Source organism: Heterocephalus glaber, unplaced genomic scaffold, assembly GCF_053883595.1.
Source record: "Heterocephalus glaber isolate CG9 unplaced genomic scaffold, H.glaber_assembly_v1.0 deba00001472, whole genome shotgun sequence".
Lineage (NCBI taxonomy): Eukaryota > Metazoa > Chordata > Mammalia > Rodentia > Bathyergidae > Heterocephalus > Heterocephalus glaber.
Genome location: NW_028258315.1, coordinates 65,838,282 through 65,855,298, shown reverse-complemented (window position 1 = coordinate 65,855,298; position 17,017 = coordinate 65,838,282). Strand labels below are relative to the sequence as shown.

At 36.5% G+C, this 17,017-nt stretch overlaps 1 protein-coding gene across 4 annotated transcripts in view; it reads left to right on the top strand.

Annotated features, from left to right (window-relative positions):
- The window catches only part of Stac (SH3 and cysteine rich domain), a 168,578-nt gene that overhangs the window by 88,471 nt on the left and 63,090 nt on the right, over positions 1 to 17,017 (top strand). The window lies entirely within an intron of this gene.

Sequence of the window (17,017 nt, the reverse complement as noted above, 5' to 3'; positions counted from 1 at the left end):
AGTGATTTATGTTATATGAATTTCACCTCAATTTTTAAAACTAGACTGGGGACTATGACTCAGGGATCAAATCTAGCCCATCACCTATATTTATACAGTCCATTGGAAGTTGAAAAAAAATTCTAATCTTATAGCAAAGCTTGACATTATTGTTGAAGGGTTTTATATTGAAGAGACCCTCCTCTTGCTGCTGAAATCTCCAGACTCTTGGAATAGGTGTTTTTCAAAAAAGGAATTGAGAGCTATCTACCTTCCTCTTGGTAATTATGTCTTCAGTTACTTTGCCCTCAAACTACATTTTAAAAATACCACTGTAAATGATGATAAAGTATTTCCAATGCTGTTGTGAAAATGATTTTTAAAAAGTCACTGGAAGCTTGCTCCAAGTGGGAAATATCAGTACCAGCGTGTAAGTGAAGAGTACTTTGTTCCCTCTCCCTCCTGAGAATTCTAGGGAAGGCCAAGTTCCAAGGTCCTCTGCAACCTCAGCCTCTTCTTTGCCCCATCTCCCCAATATCAAATTGGCAAATGAAGGCAAGGACACAGAGCACACCAGTATTAATAGAGCTGACAGCTTCTGAGCCTCATCCTGAAATATGAGGTTTGATTCTATTGCCCATTTTTTATAGTGTGAATGGGAGTGTATACCCATTAACTTTTTTGTTTTATTTTTAATATTTTCTGCTCTCTCCCAAACCATTCTCAGTATAGCCCTTTGATTCAGCTCTCTGGGGACTCTCTCTATAAGAAGGCCCTAATTTGCACCATGGACATTCCTAGAAAACTGTGGGATCAACTTTGTTTACACTAAGTTCTTTAACAAGTGGTTTTAATTTTTTTTCATCTGGCCATGGCTCTTAAAACTTTTAGCAGTGTGATCACCTCAGGTGATTAGAGGTCCTTCTACAATTAATTTATCTTATTAATATACAAATAAAATTTTATATAAAATTTTAAATGTTATTTAAATAAAATTTTCACATATCTGATAAGTATGACTCATATCTATAAAAGAACTATGGAATGACTTCTATAAATGACATATTTATTTAATATTTTATCCCATATTCACTTTTTAAAAAGTATTTCAAGTAGACTTTTATAAAGCAAGGATCAACTTACTTGTTTGTAAATACAAAGGAGAGATTTGAAAGTAATGCATACAGAAGACTTAAATGGTATATGTAGACCTGTGCTTTATTCAGGTAATGACTGCTCCAATCCTGGTTCAGTTTTAAGGAATATGAAAGTTATAATCTCAGAGAAAGTCACTCTTCAGAGTTCCAGATGATGCAGCTTCGAGCCATCTTGCAAGTTAACTTTCATGTGGCTCAGTGATCAAGTACCTTATCTAAGGTATCAAAGATATCTAATTCTTTTGGTGCAATAGGCTTAATTTTTTCCACCCCATCATGCTGTCTTCATAAATTATATGTATATATACGTACATATCCTGTTATGAACATCTGAATATAGGATAATTTATGCATAGAAGTTGTCCTATTTTTTAAATTTTGTATTCTTACATTTGTACTTCCCACCCTAGCTGCACTCTCCCTTTTAAAGCAATCAACTGAAATTAGAATGTTATTTTTACTAAAGGAGAACAACCCTTCAACGTCATTTTCAAAATAAAAAATAAGTCCCTCAGTAGGTACATAAGAGAACTACAAATGGCAGTGTTATTTGCACTGGCTTATATGTTTACAGTCCTGACTCCTAATGAATTACTGATTGTGAAAGTAATTATCAGTAATTACAAAATTTGGCAATAGCACATACAATGGAAAGAACTGTAGTTCTCACACTTTGATGTTGCCTGTTTTTAAGAGCTTGCACTAGGCTACAGACCAGTAGAGTCTCTAATCCATTATTTGAATCTATTACAGGGAGGCCACATTTCTATAATCCTGAAAATGTCAGTTCATATTTGTTGACTATGAGAACCTATTTACAGGTAATCCACCAAAATGTGAGCAGAATGCCTCTTCCAAAGAGGGTGTTGGAATAGGACAGTTTCAGCCCAAGAATCTACTCAAGAAAACTTTAGTGTCTAGAAGTTCTTCTACTTTTCCTCACACCCTCATCTTCATTGACCATGATTATATACTTGTATTTTAATTTATAATAATCAAAGATGATTAGGCTTAAGAGGGTCATGAATGTCCTTCTAATCTTAGATCTTCAATTTCAGTGGACAAAATCTGGACTAGATCAGAATAGAGATTTGCTGACATGCAGAAGTTTCAGAAAGAGAGGAAGAGAGCTAGGCTTCTGAACCATGTAGATCTGGACCCTGCTCCTGTCTCTTTCCTCACTAGCTACACATCCTTGGGCTTTAAGTCAGTATCAATAAAAATGAAGGGATAAAAATCCCTATCTCGCTGCATTATTAAGATCATAAGAGGACAAAAGAGTTCCAATATTGAGCTCCACAACTAGTGAGTTACATGCATAAGATTTTTTTCTTTCCAGTTAAGTTGCCAGTTATTATCCCTGATTGTCCTAATTAAAATATCTTTTATGTATACAACATAATGTTCATTTGTTAATAAAATGAGGAAACATACAAGAAATCGTCTAACACAGTGCACAAAAACTCAGAATTTTTAATTCTTTCCTACAGAATCAGGGTAAGAATTTAAGTTTCTGATTTCTAATACAATGTTCTTTCCTCTCATATGTGTGTTTGTGAGTGTGCATGTATGTTTGTATATTCATGGAAAACTCCTTCAGTTTTAGCTCTACTTCTTCCTCCATTCATTCTTTTCTTTGAAATCATCCCTTATTTCTACAGAATCATGACCAGTAGTTTCATTTAGCATACTTGGCTTTATGTGACTTTAGAATCTTAAGAACTATCTCTGTACCACGGCTTTATATCAAAGAGAAGTAATATATGAAGATGATGGAAATATATCTCATGTTTTGTATATATTTTTACTCTATTATGGAGGATTTTTTTAAATCATTCTGTAATTCAATTTCTGAAGTCACACATTTTTAATAGTAGCACCAAAATATAGAATTATGCATTTCATTGATTGTGGAAATCAAGATTCAACATGTGATCAGTCAGGCTGTCATTGATTTTGCTCTGAATCAGTACATGAACCTACAGCTAAATTGTCATGCTTACACACTCCCATAATTAGGTATGTTTTGTTACACAGCTTCAGGTACTTCTAGGTTATATATACAAGACAAAAGCATTGGTGAAAATCTGAGATCTATCTCTCTGAGGCATAACACATCATTCACAGAAGATGTCATGGGTCATCTGAGGAGTCATGGTGAAAATTCCTACCATAAGGAGGAAGCAGGGGACAATAGAAGCTGTTACCTGGAAGAAATCTATAAGAAAAGTCAAGGAGTTGAAGAACACAACTAACTTGATTCTAATCTGAAGTTGTCAGTGTCTGCTTTGAGAAGGTTATGGAGAGCCAGTAGCAGAGACTGATTCATAGGAGTGATTCATAGACTCAGACTACAACTGGCTTTCTATGTCAGGCAGGAATTTCATGGAACACTATCTGGCCTGGATTTTAGGGCACCCAGGTGCTTGAAGAGTTCTGGGTCCCAACAAACCCCAAATCACCTTGGAATATTGTTATAAAAATCAAGATAAGCAAGGTAGTAATCCATGCTGGAAAGATGGTCACACAACCTCTGGGAGCCAGGCACCCACAAGAAGTCTAGCTATTTCCATAACATTACTGGGATTTGGCCCCAATATTTTCTTAGCCTAGTCACTTGTCTGGTCCATGTCTGGGTAGGCTGATCTTTCCTGAGAGACAATAATGCCCTTTGTGCCAAGCATTTTGATGGTAACAGTTGATGCATGAGTGAATTAACAACTGCTCCATGTCAGGACCCACAGAGTAGAAGAGAAGATGTCTTATTATGATAGGTATTCTGAAAACAGTGAGACTCAAAGGAGAGTGGTTGGTGTGTGCTGTAATTATGGGGAAGGAAAGATATATGAGAAGGGGGCTTTGTAAAGTACTTAGAGTTTCTCCACTCTAGAGATTAGATGCTGTTTTACCATTTGAACAAGAAAGGCAGGGGAAGCAGTGTGAGTACCTCTTAAGCCCTTACCAGGAATGAAAAATGATCTGACAGAGCAAAGGAGAGGCCCAGGGTTTCATGTTGAAAGGGAAGCAAGGAATGTTCACTGAGATCCCAACATGAAGGGCTTCATTGGCTACTACACATAGTGCTATTTTGCTTATAATGTAAGTATATATTCAAGGACAGCAGGCTCATGTTGCTACATTATGTCTGTTTTTATTAGCTAGCAACACTTATGTTATAACCTTTAGTTTAAAAAATACTGACTCAGTCAACTTTACTATTCTTTGCATAGATCTTAGCCCTTAAATGACACTGGTATGCTCAGGTGTCAAAAAATGTACCCATTGCTTTTGCTGTCATATCTCTGGCTTCAGGACCTTTACTTAACATGACCATTCTCTAGGCTCTGCACTTTTTTTTTTTTTTTTTTTTTTTTGGTACTGGGGATCGAACTTGCAAGGCAAGGCAGCTGGCAGCACCACTGAGCTAAATCCCCAGCCCTGCACATTCTTGGCATAGGTACCCCTAATGGTCCCCTCCCTCAGAAGCCAATAGCTAAACCAATAAGATCAGGAGCCTGGAAAATCTTCAGACTATCTTACCTGTATCTGAATCATTTGTAGGTATTTTATATAAGCTATGAAATCTTCAGGGATACACAGTAGTCCTCCATTAACCATATTTTCACTTTCCAAAGTTTCAGTACCTGCCCATTAGTCACATAACAGCCATGTTGGTTATCACAACAACTGCCATGGATCACAGTAATTATGTTCAAGTGGGAAGGTCAAGAGTAGCCTAACACTACATCGCAATACCTGTATTATTTACCTCACTACATCTAATCACATAGGCATTAAATCATCTCACATTATCACAAAAGAACGATGAATACAGCTCAATAAGGTATTTTTAGAAACAGTACATTCACATAACTTTTATTCTATATATTGTTATAATTCTTGTGTTTTATTATTAGATATGGTTATTAATTTCTTGCTGTTCCTGATTTATAATTTAAACTTTATTGTAAGTATGTATAGGAAAAATAGTATATTAAGGTTCAATACTATGTAGTTCCAAGATTCCCCTGGGGATTTTGTAATGTATCCTTCACAGATGAGGGTAGACTACTAGATTAATATACATACATATACTTTTTAAAGTTTCTTTCCAAATAAGAGAAAAGAATGTTTTTAATTATCTAAGTTATATTAATTTTTATCAAATAATTACAACAGTAATTCAATGATTATAACAACTGGAAAGAAATTAGAACCATTGTTCACTGTTAATTCAAATGCTATACTATGATTACATTTCTTTTTTTTATAAAAGTTTATTTGTATTCATTGTCCAAACTACTTCTGGAGTTAAGTGATCTGACTTATAAATCACTGTTTTATTCTGTTTTATCTTACCTTTGAAATAATATAAAATTTGACTTAAGGTTTAAGCAATGTCCCAATGGCAAAATCTTATCAAAATTGGTATGGCTAAATGTTAACAAATATATGTAATAAATTTTATTTTTAAAACAACAGAAGGACGTCATCTAATATAGAAGATTTAGCCATTAATATTGAGAAAAATTCAGTATGCTTTTTAACCAACATTTACATTTACATTTCTTCATGCTGTGAAACTTCAACATTAGGTACTCTACAGGCAACTCACTTATTTAAAATGGTAAATGATACTCATATAGTAGCCCAGTACGTAACAGCTAAACAGTGTTGTATTAGCTTGTATTGGTCCATTCTATTCTCCTTTTAAATACTGTAATGAAAATTCTTAATAATTTTCAGTTGTAACTCATAAAACTGTTTTAGATTTATCTAAGAGCTTCAAATGTCCAGGGAAGAACTGTTGACTTATGTAATGAATTGGCTCCATGTTTTTCTCCTCATGCCAAGAGCTACATCATTCCAAGGAGCCAACTTGACCTTGTCTCCGGACTTCATTTTTTTTTAAATGAATTTTAATGGTTCATTTTAAGAATACAATATAATGACATTCATCATTGAAAATTTGCACCTTTACATAATCCATCCTGATTCTTATATTTTCCCCATTCCCCTGCCTTCCTGTCAACCCCTCCATCCCTCCTTCTTTACAAAGACTGTTTCCGTTTTTCTATTTTCTCATATTAATTCCATTCCCTTCTTTCCTTTCCCCTACCCCTCCCACTTTCCCTTCCCCTTTGACCCTTTTCTTCCTATTTCACATTATCTATTATACCTTTTAGTCCTTATTTACACTTTCAGTTACTCACACCAGAAAAACTATTCAGTATTTATACATGTGTGTCCTATTTATTTCACTTTAGAGTATAGCCTCAATGTGAATCCATGTAGCGATAAATGTCTCTAATTTCTCATTTTTTTTGGCTGAGTAGTATGCCATTTTATTTTAAAAAGCACATCTTTATCCAGTTTCCAGTTGATGGGCATTTGGGCTGCTTCCAAGTTTTAGCTATTACAGATTATGCTGCTATGAACATGGTTGAGCATATATCACTGTGGTATGATTCTTTTAATTCTTTGGGGAAGATACCCAGAAGGGGAATAGCTGGGTCAAATGGGATTTCCAGTCCTAGATCTTTGAGGTATCTCCATACTGATTTTCACAGTACTTGCACCAGTCTACACTCCCACCAGCGGTGGAGCAGGGTTCCTTTTTCCCCACAGCCTGGCCAGCATTTGTTATTGGTTGATTTCATGATAACAGCCATTCTTTCTGGGGTGAGGTGGAATCTTAGCATTGTTTTCATTTGCTTCTCTCAAATGACCAGTGATGTTGAACATGTTTTCGTATGTTTATTTGCTATCTCTACTTCTTTGTCTGAGAAATGTCTGTTCATTTCAGATGCCCATTTTTGGATTGGGTCTTTACATTTGAGAGGTCTGATTTTTTTAAAGTTCTTTATAAATTCGAGACAGTAGGCCTTTGTCTGAGGCAGAGCAGGTGATAATTTCTTCCCCAATTGTAGGTTGTCTCTTCACACTGTTGGTGGTTTCTCTTACTGTGAAGAAGCTTTTTAGTAAGAAGAGCCCCCACTTACTGATTCTTTGTGCTAGTTCATGGGCAACTGAGGTTTTGTTCATAAAATCTTTTCCTACACCGATGTCTTCAAGAGTTCTACCTAACCTCTGTTCCAACTGGTTCAGAGTTTCTATTTTAATATTTAGATCTTTAATGCATTTTGATTTTAGTTTAGTGCATGGTGAGAGATACAGGTCTAGTTTTAATCTTTGGCAAGTTGAAGCCCAATTTTTCCAGCACCATTTATTAAAGAGGCTATCTTTCCTCCAGTGAGGGTGTTTGGCTCCTTTATCGAAGATGAGATGGCTGAGTGTGTCTGGCATTGTTTCTGCTTCATCTAATCTGTTCCACTGGTCCTCAAGCCTGTTTTTTTGCAAGTATCATACTGTTTTTATCACAGTAGCTTTGTAGTAGAGTTGCAGGTTGGGGATTGTGATACCCCCTGCCATGTCTCTGTTACCTAGAATTGCTTTTGCTATTCTGGGTCTCTTCTTGTTCCAAATGAATTTTTGGATTTATTTCTCGAGGTCCATGAAGTATGCTGCTGGGATCTCAATTGGAATTGCATTAAATCTATATAGAAGTTTTGGAAGTATGGCCATTTTCACTATATTAATCCTTCCTACCCAGGAGCAGGGGATATCTGTCCATTTTCTGATATCATCTTCAATTTCTCTTTTCAGAGTGCCATAGTTTTCAGAGAAGAGGTCTTTGATTTCTTTCGTTAGGATGATTCCTAGGTATTTCAGTTTTGTGGATGCTATTGTGAAAGGAATTATTCACCCTATTTCTCTCTCAGTGAGTCTGTCATTGGTGTAGAGGAAAGCTATTGATTTTTGTGTGTTGACCTTGTAACCAGCTACTTGACTGAATTTGGTTATTAAGTCTAGAAGTCTTTTGGTGGAGTTCTTGGGGTCTTCTATATAGAGTATCATGTCATCTGCAAATAATGACAATTTGACTTCTTCATTACCTATCTTTATTCCTTTTATTTCTTTCTCCTGTCTGATTGCCGTGGCTAATGTTTCCACAACTATATTGAACAAGAGTGGTGATAGTGGCCATCCTTGTCTTGTTCCTGATTTTAGTGTGAAGAATTTCAGTTTTTGACCATTTAGTATGATATTGGCTGTTGGTTTTTCATAGATGGCTTCTATCAGTTTGAGGTAGAGACCATCTATTCCAAGTTTTTGTAGGGTTTTAATCATAAATGCATGTTGGATTTTGTCAAAAGCTTTTTCTGCCTCTATGGAGATAATCATATGGCTTTTGTCCTTGGCTCTATTGATATAGTGTATTACATTGATTGATTTTTGTATATTGAACCATCCCTGCATCCCTTGGATGAATCCCACTTGATCAGGGTGTATGATCTTCTTGACGATCTTCTGCATTGTTTGCCATTATCTTATTAAGGATTTTTGCATCTATGTTCATTAGTGAGATTGGCCTATAGTTCTCTTTTTCAGTTGGGTATTTCTCTGCTTTGGGGATCAAGGTGATGCTTGCTTCCAGGAATGAATTTGGGAGCATTGCTTCCCTTTCAATTTCATTAAAGAGTTTAAACAGCAGTGGCAACAGTTCCTCTCTAAATGTCTTGTAGAATTCAGCAGTGAAGCCATCAGTGCCCTGGGCTTTTCTTAGGTGATAAGTTTGTAATTACATTTTCAATTTCATTGGTTGATATTGGGTTGTTCAGAATTTTTAGATCTTCTTCATTCAACTTTGGTAATTCATAGGTATGTAGGAATCTGTCCATTTCTTCTGCGTTGTCCATCTTATTGGCGTATAGGTTCTTGAAGTAGGTATTGATGATCATCTGGATTTCTGCTGGGTCTGTTGTAGTTTCACCCTTTTTTTTCCTAATTGCATGGATTTGGGCCTTTTCTTTCCTTTTTCTGACAAGGTTGACTAAAGGTTTATCAATTTTGTTGATTCTTTCAAAGAACCAACTCGTGGCTTCATTGATTTTTTGTATCATTCTCTTAGTCTCCATTGCATTGATTTCTCCTCTGATCTTTATAATTTCTTCCCTTATAAGAGCTTTGGGGTTGTCCTGCTCTTCTTTTTCTAGAAGCTTGAGGTTCAGCATCAGGTTGTTTAATTGGGCTCGTTCTGTTTTCCTAATATGCATATTCACTGCTATGAATTTCCCTTGTAAGACAGCTTTCATTGTGTCCCATAGATTCTGATATGTTGTATTGTCATTGTCATTTAATTGAAGGAACTGTCTGATTTCTTCTTTAATTTCCTCCGTGACCCATTGGTTATTCAGAAGTGTGTTGTTCAATTTCCACATGTTTATGAAATTTTTTGAGTTTCTTTTGCTATGGATCTCCAATTTCATCACACTATGGTCTGATAATATACAGGGGATAACTTCAATTCCTTTGCACTTACTTAAATATGTTCTATGTGTGAGTATGTGGTCTATTTTGGTGAATGACCCATGTGCACCTGAGAAGAATGTGTATTCTGATTTTGTGGGGTGGAAGACTCTGTAAACATCTGTTAAGTTCATTTGTTCAAGAGTTCGATTGAGTTCTAGTATTTCATTACTTATTTTTAGTCTAGTTGATCTATCTATTTGTGACAGTGGGGTGTTGAGATCCCGCACTACAGTTGCATTAGTGCATGTATGACTTTTCATGTCCATTAGTATTTGTTTTATATAGTTGGGTGCACTAGTGTTTGGTGCATAGATATTTATGATTGTCATCTCTTCCTCTTGGATTCTTCCCTTTACAAGGATGTAGTGTCCTTTGTCTCTCTTAATCAGTGTTGGTTTGAAATCTACTTGATCTGCAAAGAGGATAGCTACTCCTGCTTTTTGGGGGGTTCCTGTCTCATGCAGTATTGTTTTCCACCCTTTAACTTTCAGTCTATGAGTTTCCTTTTGAATGAAGTGTGTTTCTTGTATGCAGCATAGTGTTGGATTTTGCTTCCTGACCCATTCTGCCAGTCTATTTCTTTTGATTGGTGAATTGAGACCATTAACATTGATGGTTATAACTAAAACGCATTGACTTGTCATTGCCATCACTTTTTCTTTTTGTTGCATTCTCCCCCTTTCCATTTAATTTCTTGTCATGCCAGATGGGTTCATTCTGCTTTGCTTCCTGGGGTTGTGATCCTCAATGTCTGTTCCTAGGATATTGTGTAAAATTTTTTGGAGTGCTGGTTTGGTTTTCATGAAGTTCCTAAGGTGCTCTTTGTCATGAAAGTATCTTATTTCTCCATCACTTTTGAAAGATAGTTTTGCAGGGTACATAATTCTGGGTTGGAGGCTATGTTCTTTTAGGGCTTGGAATATGTCACTCCAAGCTTTTCTTGCCTTGATGGTTTGTGTTGAGAAGTCTGCTGTGATTCTGATGGACTTTCCTTTGTATGTGATTTGTTTCTTTTCTCTGACTGCTTGGAGAACTTTGTTCTTCTGTTGAGTTTCTGGAATCTTAACAATTATATGCCTATGTATAGATTTTTTTTGATCAAGGCTATTTGGAGTCCTATATGCCTCACTTATCTGTATGTCAAGCTCTTTTCCCCTGCTTGGGAAGTTTTCTGCCATTATTTCTGTGAAGAGATTTTTTTATGTCATCTGCACTCTCTCCTGTTTCTTCATTGAGCCCAATCAGTCTTATGTTATTCTTCTTTGCATCATCTAGCAGCTGCTGGATTGATTTCTCATGTTCCCTTATAATTTTGAAGCAATTTTTCTTTTCCTCCTCACTAATTGCAATCTTATCTTCTATATCTGAAATTCTGTCCTCACATTGGCTCATTCTGCTGTGTAGACTTTCAATGGAGTTTTTCGTGTCCTGGAAATCTATTTGCATCTGTTTTATGGATTCCATTTGTTTCTTATGTTGGGATTCCATCATGTTCCTGAGCTCCTCTCTAGATTTATTAATCATGTCTTGCACTAAGGGCACAATTTCTACTGTTATCTGAGAAATTATTTCTGATTTCATTTTTTCCAGATCCCCTTTTGTTGCCAGTTCAGTGGGTCTGGGTGGTTGAGTATCAGAGGGTTCCATTTCATTTCCCTTTGGGGTTGCTGTAGGTGATCTGGAAGTCTGGTTTTGAGACTTATTTATGTGTTTTCTCATTTCAACTGGGGCGGGGGACTGTTAGTGCCTGCACAGATTACCTCCTCTGAGCTGGGTGAGATGGGACAGGGGCCGGGAGCAGCAGTAGGGATGGTGGCCCAAAAGCCCTTTCCTCTGGTCTGGGAGCAGCAGGAGGGATGGTGACTGGGAAGCCCCTTCCTCTGGACCAGGAGCAGTGGGACTTTGGCTCAGAAGCCCCTACCTCTGGGCCGGGAACAGTGGGACTCAGTACCTTGGACTGGTGGTCTGGTGTCCTCTGCACCTTGGTAATGTGGAATCAGGTGGCTGCCTGTCTGCAGTGGGGTGATTCTGTGTCTTCTGCATGACTCAGGACCTCGGTAGGGCGTGCACAGACCTGCCTGTCTGCAACGGGCTGATTCGGCATCTTCCACATGACTCCATGTAGATTTTTTTTGATCAAGGCTAGTTGGAGTCTTATATGCATCACTTATCTGTACGCCAAGTTCTTTTGCCCTGCTTGGGAAGTTTTTTGCCATCACATCTACGAACAATTTTTTTATGTCATCTGTACTATCTCCTGTTTCTTCATTGACTCCAGTCAGTCTCATGTTATTCTTCCTTGCATTGTCTAGCAGCTGCTGGATTGATTTCTTGTGGCCCCTTACCATTTTAAAGAAATTTTTCTTCTCCTGATCACTAATTGCAATCTTATCTTCTATATCTGAAATTCTGTTCTCACATTGGCTCATTCTGCTTTGTAGACTTTCAACTGAGTTTTTAATCTCCTGGAAATCTGTTTGTATCTGTTTTATGGATTCCATTTGTTTTCTATGTTAGGATTCCATCATGTTCCTCAGGTCCTCTATTTTTTTATCTGTGTCTTCTCTAGATTTATTAATCATGTCTTGCACTATGGGCACAATCTCTGCTGTTATCTGAGAAGTTATTCCTGATTTCATTTTTTCCATATCCTCTTTTGTTGCCAGTTCAGGGAGTCCAGGTGGTTGAGTATCAGATTTTTCCATCTCATTTCCCCTTGGGATTGCTGTAGGTGATCTGGAAGTCTGGTTTCAAAATTTGTTACATGTCTTCTCATTTCAAGGGTGGGGGTGTGCTGCCGGTGCCTGCACAGTTCACCTCCTAGGCCCTGGGTGTGGTGGTAGTGTGGCCTGGAAGTCTCCTCCTCAGTGCTGAGGGTGGCTCTGCTCCTCAGCACTGGGGACAGTTGCACAGCAGCCTCAAAAGCTGAGCTCCTCCTCAGCACTGCGGGCAGCTTGGCTCTCCAGACTTTATTGTTTGTTTGTTGTTTATCACCATAGCACATAAGAATAGCTTAGAGATAGATGAACTAAAAGTACTACATTGAAAATGGTCTCATCCTGGATATACTTCTGGAAGACAATCACTTTCATCCTCTTATTTTTTTCTTTTCATATTTATTTCAGTGTTTTCAAATGCTATGCTTCTGCTGCTAATGATTGATTAATCATACGTTTGTGGGCTTTCTGCTATAAAAGATAAAGATTCAGCCTTAGGTCACCACCATCACCTCTTTTTATTTTCCTTTATGTTTGTTTTTTGCTCTAGTCTTCTCAAGTATTTTTATCACAATTTAGTGTTAACTAGATAGCCAATTTTCACACTGTGACTATTGTTAATTTACAATTCAAGTATTGTACAATGATTGTATTTTACATTTTATTTTCCTTAAAGTAGAAGTTGCCTTTTCACCCTCTAAACTTTTCATGCATCTATAATTTTTATAATATTTGAACCTCAGAAGCTTTTAAGGTCCATTTTTTCTTTCTGGCACTGGGCATTGAACTCATGACCTTGGGCTTGCAAAGCAGGGATGGTGCCACTGAGCTAAATCTCAGGCCCCTAAGTTCCATTTTATTTAGTCTACTTCCTTACTTTATCATGTAGCTATAGTCTAGATCTATTGCAGAGTCGTCACAGGAAGTATCACTTACCTCTCTTCCATGTCAGTTCTGTTGTATAGTAGTTCTCATATTTTCCTGTTTCTTGATTTATTCCCTCATTTTTCTAAGGCACATTATCCAGTAGCCTTTTTTTTTTTTTAAATACAAAGTCCATGGAAAGAAAATACTTTAGAAACCTAAAGATTGGAAAATATCTGCATTGTTCCTTCACACTTGTTTGGTACATTGGCTGGATATCAAGTTTCGGTTGAAAATCATTTCTTTCAGATTCTGGCATTGGACAAATTTTGAAGTTCCATGGCCTTCCAGGTTCCAAGTTGCTATCGAGAAATACAATGTTTCTATCTTTTTTAAATTACTCACTATACCTCCACTTTCTTTGCATCTTCCAAATATATGTTAAACTAGTTCCTACTCTCACTACTCCTTTAAGTAACCTTGATCTTTGGAGTTCATACCATTTTTAAAAATTCCTTACCTATAATTTTAGTTGGGCTTTGGTATGACTAAGTTACAAATTTATGTGATTAATATACTATTAATATACTATTAATATACTATGCAAACTTTTTGCAAATGTGGATAGTCTCCACTTTACAATGGTTCAATTTATGAACTTTATTTTATGATGTTGCAAAAGCCATGTGTATTTAGTAGAAACTGTACTTCAAAGTGTTATATTTTCAGGTACTAAAGATATATTGTGCAATAATGTCTTCTGATGCTGAGCAGCAGCAATGAACTGCAAATCCTAGTAAGTCACATGGTCATGAGGGCAAACAACCAATACTCTAAGCAGGTTCGACACATCTATGTTATAATAAAATGTTTTTGAAAAAGAGTTTTTTGTCTATGTACATTAACTATAGAGTATATATTATATGTGGCCAGAGATAATTCCTGTTAGTCCAGTGTGGCCCAGGCAAGCCAGGCATGTCCCACCTACAGGCCACAAGTTGGAGATGTCTGCATGGTATATTGAGCTGCTGAACTATAATGTGATGTAGTTTAAGTGTATTAAAGGGATTTTCTGTACTGGGATATCCCACCCTCCCCCACACACACACCTTGCTAAGTTGCCCAGGCTGGGCTCCAAATTGAGCTTCTCCTGCCCCAGCTTCCTGAGTAGCTGTGATTACATCCATACTCCACTACACCCAACTTAAATGTGGTTTTGATTTACAACATTTTCAATTTATGATAAGTATATTATAGCATAACTGACATAAGTTAAGAAGCATCTATATTATAAAACTACTCTAATAGCAACCCTGACAGTAGGTAGGCTAGTCCCATTATGATAGGATAGCTGAAGCTGCAAGAATATTAGTAATTTTCTTAAGCTTAAGGAGACAGTTCAAGAAATATATTGAATTTTTTCCCCTTTTGACAATGTAGGTTTATTTTTTGATTTAACTATCACACACTTTATAAAATAACTTGTTCTTTTCAAATCAGAGTGTTGAGTGCCATGCTTATATTGAAATTTAAAACTAAGTTTTTCCCTCTACTCAAGCGTAAGGGACACATACAGCATGTGTTTGTGGTGGAAGTCACAAGTAATAAAGAAACTCAGACCATGCTTCTCTATATCTTGCTACAATAAACTAATACTACTGCTGTGATGTGAATCATTCCTTTGAACTACTCTCTAAACTTTAAAGTTCAAGCTTTACTCTTCAATTACTTTTGTAATTCCACAGTGGAAACTGGAACACCTAAAACCAAATAATTGCTGGTGGTCTGACTCATACAAAATAGTGAAGTGTATGAAAACAGACAAGGAAAACTGAAATAATCATGTTTGGATCTGAAAGAAAATATACTTTAATATATAATTACATTATTTCAGAGTCCAGGACACAATGATGCACAAATTTCTTCTTTGAAGTTTTTACTTACCTTGACACAGAGGGCACAAATAGTGCCATCTAATTTGAAAATGAAAAATAAGTCATTGCATTCCCAAAAAAGGGGACTTTCCAATGAGTATTTATGAACAAACATGAATACTTAATAATTTATGGTGTGTTTATGTGTTACTTCAGCTTTCTGTCTGTGGTTATAATGGCAGACATGTTTTGTGCTTCATAATGGCTTCTTGAAGGGCATTTTCAGTTAATACCTTCTGAAAGGTTTCTATTTCTTTACCCACTAAAGGATTTGCCCGTTGGTTTTCCCAAGTGAGCCCCAGGTCCTGTACTTCCTTATTTTATTATATAATTAGGCCCTCACTTCATTTTTTTCTATTTTATTTTATTAATCTGTTTTATTAGTACATGTTTATAGTACATAATGGTCATATTTATCATTTATCCCTGTACATAATACATCTCAATTCTTTTTTGTCCCCTTCCCCTCCCATCCATCCCTGCTCCCTCCAACTCTTAATTCCTTCCTCATTTAAAAAAGCTCTATTTCCATTTTTCATTTGATTCTCTTTTTAATCCTTTTCCCCTTCTTTTCCTGCCCCCCCATTTCTTGTTCCCCTTCTCATTTGAAAAGGATCTCCATACTTCCTATTACCTATCCTTTATTTTGTTTTTTATTTATATTTTGGGTTTCTTTTTCATGTAGTTTAAATAATCCAAAGCAAAGAGAGAAAATATTCGGGTCAAGCAGTGAAAGAGTGAAATTAGGCAGTAACTCGCCTTACATGGGGCAAAACATTCTACCACTTGGACTCTCAAGGCTTCTCATCTTTAAAATTAAATAATACAGAAAGATCTTCAAGTCCACTTTCAGCTCTTGAATGCTATTTCTACATTGTTAATGAATCTGTTTCAATGAATTATCTCAAACCAGTTGTCACTGCTTCACTAGATATGTGACTGTGAAATAATTTGCTCATTAATTTGTTTAATGTATGTTTCTTGGACATTATACTCAGAGCAAAGTATGCAGCAGCAAATGAACAAACAGTCCTCAGCCTCATTGAGTGTACAATGAAGAGAGAAAGGAAGATAAAAAGCAAATTTAAATAATTATCATAAATATTAACAGTAAAAGATAACCTCAGAATGCTGCCAAAAAGAGTAATAGGAAGATAATTCAGACATGGAAATAAAATGTTTTAGGAAAGCTTTATTGAAGAAATGCTAAAAAGCCAGATGTGGTGCCATGTGCCTGTAACCCCAACAGGACTCAGAAGGTTGAGGCAGGAGGATGGCTGTGAGTTTGAGGATGGCTGTGAGTTTAAGGCTGGCCCCAGCTACATAGTGAGTTTGAGACCAGCCTGAAATACATAGCAAGACTCTGTCTCAAAAAAACAGAAATGCTAAGAGATGCAAAAGAAGAGGGGTCACTAGTGAAGTGAAGAATGATTAAAATCAGTTCCAGCGATATACAGCATGATTTGTAAAGATTTTGAGGAATTCAAGAGCTTGTACATTCAGGAACTAAAAGAAGTTCACATGGCTAAAGCACAGTGAGCAAAAGGGGTTGCCCTGAGGGAAAGTTAATGTGGGCTCCCACCAAATTATGCAAAACTTTACTGTCATGGTGAACATTTTTCATGATATCTGATAGAAAATGCTGAATGATGTTTAAGTAAGAGAGAGAGAGGTTATTCAATTACATTTTAAAAGATTATGCCTGCCACTGGGTTAAAATATACTGGGTTAAACAAAAAAGGGTAGAAAAAGATGAAGGGATGAGGATAGCTAGGATGAGGGTAGGAGACAATGCTAAAATAATAAAAAAGGGTGCATTTTACATTTAATCTTGAAATATCCTCACTCTGGGTCTTTAGTCAGCTTTGATATTTGGTGGGATACCTGTGGCCTTGTGTCTCCCTTTATGAGGACATATTCTTGTACTGCACTCCAAAAACCAATTTGTTGGAGTCCCCTTGCCTCACCAGGTGGTCTTCATGGGCAGCATTCT